Consider the following 6,953-nt stretch of genomic DNA (forward strand, 5'->3'; position numbering starts at 1 on the left):
AATCCCACTCTTGGGCATCTATCCGGACAAAACTCTACTTAAAAGAGACACGTGCACCCGCATGTTCATTACTGCACTATTCACAATAGCCAGGACATGGAGACAACCCAAATGTCCATCGACAGACGATTGGATTCGGAAGATGTGGTATATATACACAATGGACTACTACTCAGCCATAAAAAAGAATGACATAATGCCATTTGCAGCAACATGGATGGAGCTAGAGAACCTCATACTGAGTGAAATGAGCCAGAAAGACAAAGACAAATACCATATGATATCACTTATAACTGGAATCTAATATCCAGCACAAATGAACATCTCCTCAGAAAAGAAAATCATGGACTTGGAGAAGAGACTTGTGGCTGCCTGATGGGAGGGGGAGGGAGTGGGAGGGATCGGGAGCTTGGGCTTATCAGACACAACTTAGACTAGATTTACAAGGAGATCCTGCTGAATAGCATTGAGAACTTTGTCTAGATACTCATGTTGCAACAGAAGAAAGGGTGGGGGAAAAATGTAATTGTAATGTGTACATGTAAGGATAACCTGACCCCCTTGCTGTACAGTGGGGAAAAAAAAAAAACACCTCAGCTCTACAAAGATAAGTTCCCAAACTTAAACTGTTGGTGAGTGAAAAAGTACCCCCATTGGAAAATTCAAAATATTTTTTATTTATCAATTGATGTACCTACTTCCAAAAGGGATGTTACTCTATAGTGAATAAAAGTACGATGACCTTTTTTTGAGAGATTAACTTGTGAAAGTTAAGGATTATGTTTGCGTAATACCTCTTTTATTTGTCCTGTTTCCCATCACAAATGACTTTTCAGTCTTTGGTATTTAGCTGGGCCAGCCAGTGGTTCATTACAAAAGTCCTCTAAGAAAAGTTAAAACCAGTTAATGAACAGAAACAACATGTAGAACATTTTTAAAAACTCCTTGATACCTTTCAAATCATGAGTGTATTTTTGTAACTTGTGTTTCACATGCCATTTTGCGAGAAAACCAACGCTGGCCTTATAAGCATCCTACCACTGTAAATGAGACCCCCTTGGGGGAAATTTATGGCTTCTCACAATACCGTCTCTAATATTTAGGCTCCAACTCTGGAAGGCAATATTATCTCTTTATCCTATGAGACTAGCAGGCTGACCAAACCAAGTCTGAAAAATTTAGAGGACGTTTAAAGAAGTCAGACTGTGCTGGGCAGATAACTTTAGTACAAGTCTAAAATAGAATCAGGAACATTGGAGCTGTTCTACTTCTGAACATGGAGACATTCTGCCAAGACATGTGTCATCACTATAATGAGTGCACTGGAGGCTGGGACGAGTGTTGGAAAGTCCCCCAGTGAGGGGGCTGCCAAGAGGTGCTTCTCTGAGACCTTTCCTCCAGGTAACCAGGCTACTATCAAATTTAGCTCACACATGATTCTAAGAAGTAAGAACAGAGAAAATATTCCACACTAGAAAAAATGGTGTAAGTTTCTCTATAGTCTTGGTTTATTTCCAGTAAGTCCTGACTTCTTTTTCCATCATACCCTTCCTTCCAGAGCTAAAAAGAAGTTTAATTTAGAATAGGGCTTGCCATGAGCACCTACACAGATCCAATAATCGGATGATTATTTCAGCTTGGTTAATTAAGTGGATAAGGTTCAAAAACATGGAATCGAGTCAAATATAATGGGGACTTTATATCCACCACATTTTGTAAGTTCAGAGGAACAACTGGAACAAGTGGATTTTAATATTACAGATGCTCTTTGTCATTCTCTGCAAGTTTATCTGAATGGTACAAACTAAATGGATGAGAGTTTTTGAGAGAAGAGGGTGCTCAAGTGATACCAAATGACAAAGTGTATTAAATTACCATGTGGTGTGTGGCACCAGCTCCAGGCCTTCATGAGGGAAATAAGCCTGGCCCACATGTGGTGGTCGTTGGCAGAACTCATGTACACATCTCCTTTCTGCTGAAAAAGAACAGACATCTAAGGGAAACAAACTGAAAAGGACACATCCTCTTTGATATGTCACTGAAAGGGAAAAGTAATGTGATTGTAAGGCAACAGGATGTGGGTGTGTGACTCACAGTGTAAGCGGCCCACATGATGCATGTTGACATCAGCGCTGTGGGGACATTTCCTTGGGTTTCACACCAGCAGCCGTTGAACTGGCTCCTTTGAGCAGCACCACACACGCAGCATCAAGCAAGACTTCGGGGCTCTGTCTCTCCCACGGCCCTGGTGTCCACAGGGTCTTAGGGGAGAGCTGACGTCGCTCAACAACCCTCCCTTCCTCCGTGACCTGCTTTTTCCTCCAACCACTTGCACCGCTGCCATGCTCCTAGCTGCCCGGGAAGAAGAGCGACGGCTGCGAGAGCCCTGCTCACTATCCAGCTCCCTGAGAGAGAAGAGCAGCCGTTGCTTTCCCCGTCCTTGTCCCAACCCGCTTTGTAATGATGGGAAGATGTTGCTCCCCAAAATACAGCTGAGGCTACAAGCCATATGTGTGCTCGCCTCCATCCTGTGGACCTTTCTCTCTCTCTCCCTGATCGGGTTCTTCTGCAGTACAGGTTGTTCTGCCTCTCGTAATTATTGTTTGTGTGCAAACCTCATTCCTCCTCTTTGAAATAGGGAACACGATCTACTCATCTTTTTATTGTCTGCAGCAGCTATAAAAGGCCCTAAAAATAAATGTTTATTAAGTTGAATAAACAGAAGCGTTTGAATAGAAAACAATAGGTGCATTAACGAATCAACAATTTACGGAGTGTCACCTATGTTCTAAGCACTGTCCGAGTTCTAAGTGTCATGAGTGTGAATACTCTAAGTTCTTGCTCTCAATTAAGTCATTTGAGAGAGAGAGAGAGAGAGAGATCCCAGGGTGTAGTGGGATACAGAACAGGAAGGAATGTAGTCAGCCTAGGGCAATCAGTCCAGGCTTCTGGCAGAGGATGAGCTGACTTGGGTCCTGAAGGATGGGTGATATTCAAGAGGCAGAAAAAAGGAAATGGGCATTCCAGACAATATGAGCATTCTTTGCAAAGCCACAGTCATGGAAGTACAATTTTAATTAGGAAACTAAGGACAGTTGAGACTGCAGCACTGAGAGGAACAGGGAAAGAAGGGACAGAGGAGAGGGTATTTACTTTTTATGGCTACATCACAAATGATCACAAACTTGGTGACTTAAAACATCACATGTTTTTTATGTCAAGGTTTCTGTGGATTAACTGAGTCCTCTGCTCAGGCTGAAATTGCAGAGCTGCTTGGGCCTATGATCTCTTGGAGACTGAGGCGCCTCTTCCAGGCTCACAGAATTGTTGGCTGAATTCATTTCTTTGAGGCTGTATGATCCAGAAATTTTTTTTTTTTCTTGCTAGCTATTGACTGAAGACTACTCTAAGCTCCTGGAGGTCACCCTCAGGTCCTTGCCACATGGGTGGTCCATAGGCTCTGTCGCAACATGCCAATTTGTTTCACTTCTGAGGTCATCTGGAGGGCATCCCCCTAACACTTCCTCTGTCTCCTAAAGAACTCACCTGATTAGGTATGGCCCATTCAGGCTATTCTCTCTTTAAATTAGCTCAGAGTCAAGTGGTACATAACTAGAGGTACACCATAATATTCACTATCCCTGCCCCATATTCAAAGGAGGGTATTAGAGCAGGGCATATCTGCAGGGGATTGAAATCTTGTCACTGTTTCAGTATTCTTCCTATCACAGAGGAAGCAGCGGGAATAGTGGAGGAAAAAAACCCAAAAAAACTGGGGTCCAAAACTTGAATCTTCTCTGAGCCCTGCCACGTGTTATCCATCCACAGTTGGGTCCCTTCACAGATATAAATTCTTACACCTATAAAATGGGATGAACCTCATAGAGGTGGTCTCAGTAGTAAATGCAATCATATACCATAAAAAACTCATATACCCCTCTGGATATAGATGCTTGGTGTAAAGGACTTTGAGAGCCGTGCTGAGGAACGCACGCTTTTCTCTCCAGGGCAGAGACTTCCCAGCGAAGTCTCCCGGAAGGGGAGAAACATGATGAGATTTCCTTTTTTTTGCACTGGGCCCTGAGGTTCAGCGATCTGGCCTCAATCCAACACTAAGGACTTGGTAATCATTTCAAGGAGGTTTTTCTTATGGAAGACTTCAAAGATATCCAAAGTAAACAGAGTAGTGGAACGTCTCCCCAAGTGCTGATCTCTGGGCTTCAGCAGCATCAGCACCCTGCCATCCGTCCTTGTTTCATCTATGTCTTTTTCTTCTTCCTGTTCCCCCAAACTTTATTATTTCCTTATACAGGTCTTTTTAAGGTTAGTTTCACCTTTTAATACTAGTATCAAAATGTACTAATATTAACTATATAATTTTGACGAACTGATACACCCAAGAACCCCACACGCCTATCAAGACTTAGTTCCCCCATACCTCTTCCCGTTCAGCCCCTCTCACCTTCCTCAGAGACAGCCACAGCTTCCAATCTTTACCCAAAATTGAGTTTTATCAGTTTTAGAACTTCATGCAAATGGAATCACACAGCATGTACTCTTTTGGGTCCTTTACCCCAGCATAATATTTGTGAGATGCGTTTGTGTGTTGAGTGTATTAGCAGTTCATTTCTTTGTATTGTTGAGTAGTGTTTCACTAGAAGAATATATCACAATTTATTTTTTCATTCTTCACACACCTGGGAGGTTGCCAGTTTAGGGCTATTACAGATAAAGCTGCTACGTACGTTTTTATAGTGCCCATCTGTACATGGACATATACTTTTACTTTCTTGGAGGGTAAACATATAGGAGTGGGATTGCTGAGTCAAAGGACAAGTGTATATTTAAATTTATCAGAAACTGCCAAACTTCTAAAGTGTTTACAGCGTTTTATACTCCCACCAATGATGTATGAGTTACAGTTGGTGATGCCAGTCTTAATTTCAGCCATTCAGATTAGTGCATGCTGTGTCTCATTGTAGTTTTAATTTTGTATTTCTCTGATGACTAATGATCTTGGGTGATCACATTTAGATGTGGAATTGCATTGCTTAAGAGCATCGGCTGAATGGACTCTAGTTCAAATCCTTGCTCTGTTCTTGCCTGGCAAGATTCTTCATTTGACTTTATTTTTTTAAAACTATAGTAGATTTACAATATTGTGTTAATTTCTGGTGTACAGTAAAGTGATTCATATATATATATATATACATATATATATTTCTCCATTATAAGATATTAAGATAGTTCCCTATTTTATATATAGTAGTGTGTATCTGCTAATCCCAAACTCCTAATTTACCCCTCCCCATACTATTCCCCTTTGGTAACCATAAGTTTGTTTTCTATGTTTGTGCATCTGCTTCTGTTTTGTAAATAACTTCACCTGTATCATATATTAGATACCACATATAAGTGATATCATGTTATTCATCTTTGTCTGACTGACTTAGTATGATAATTTATAGGTCCACCCATGTTGCTACAGATGGCATTATTTCATTCTTTTTTATGCCTGAGTAATATTCTATTGTGTATATATACCACATCTTCTTAATCCATTCCTCTGTCAATGGGCATTTAGGCTGCTTCCATGTCTTGGCTATTTAAATAGTGCTGCCTTGAACACTGGGGTGCATGTATCTTTTTGAATTAGAATTTTCTCCAGATTATATGTGCACAGAAAGTTCTTAGCAAAGTACATAACCCAAAAAAGAGCAGTTTTACTATTCAGTAAGACTATTTAATGAACTATGCTTATTGACACCTAAATAGTCAAGCACGTGATTTATTATCATTTCGAAATGGAGAGAATTAAAGGAGGGAATCTCTTGTACACGTAAAGGCAGAAATCCCAAACAGATGGTGTGACCAAGCCTCTCTCCACCCCAAGACGTCCTGGACTTCCCAGATTTAGCTACACATCTCAGCCCATTTCCCCGTAATGAAGAGACATGGCTTTAAAGGCTGCGGCTTTCTTGATGTCTTTTCCCCCGTGTTGTGCAGAAACACACCCGGCCTGGGCCACCCATTTCTCTTTTCTCTTGACTACCTCTACTTCCCTCTTTTCATTATTTTCAGTATACATCATTTGAAAGATTTTTAAAATTGAGGGAAAGGAAGGCAAAAGTGATTCTTGGGAGGAGTATCTATTTTGAAGGTGGGAGTGAGGGAGGTATTACCTTTTGTAAAAAAAAAACAAACAAACAAAAAGGAAGGGCAATCTCTTTCTTTTCAAGTATCTATTTGGTTAAATTCACTAGGCATTCTGGTAGGAAAACATACATCCTCCTGCCTCTACTCACCAGAAGCGTGTGGGATGTATCAGAACACCCAGGATCTTAGAAGAGAGCATGAATAGTTTAAAAAATCTCCCAAGGGAGTTCCCGTCGTGGCTCAGTGGTTAATGAATCCGACTAGGAACCATGGGGTTGTGGGTTCGATCCCTGGCCTTGCTCAGTGGGTTGGGGATCTGGCGTTGCCGTGAGCTGGGGTGTAGGTCACAGACGCGGCTTGGATCCCGGGTTGCTGTGGCTCTGGCATAGGCCAGTGGCTGCAGCTCTGATTCGACTCCTAGCCTGGGAACCTCCTTATGCCGCAGGAGCGGCCCAAGAAATGGCAAAAAGACAAATAAATAAATAAAAAATAAAAAATCTCCCAAGGGATCCAAGTGATCCTGATGTTCCCCTGTCCCCACCTCCTACATTTTATTGAGACTCACTCATTAGAACTGGAAAAGGGCAAATGACAGAGCCAGAAATGGCCCAGAAATGTAATAAGTGGCTGATATAACTAAGACGATAGAAGGCAAGTGGATCTCAAAATAGGCACTAAGCCAGGTGTAGGCAGCTCCTGTGTATTCAAAGGGTTGGAGAGTGTCGACATTATGAAATGCTTCAGAGCAGTGAAGTAGGATGAGGAAGAAAAACAGGTCCCTGGAGCTGGAAGAGGTC

Source organism: Phacochoerus africanus, chromosome 7, assembly GCF_016906955.1.
Source record: "Phacochoerus africanus isolate WHEZ1 chromosome 7, ROS_Pafr_v1, whole genome shotgun sequence".
NCBI classification, from domain to species: Eukaryota; Metazoa; Chordata; class Mammalia; order Artiodactyla; family Suidae; genus Phacochoerus; species Phacochoerus africanus.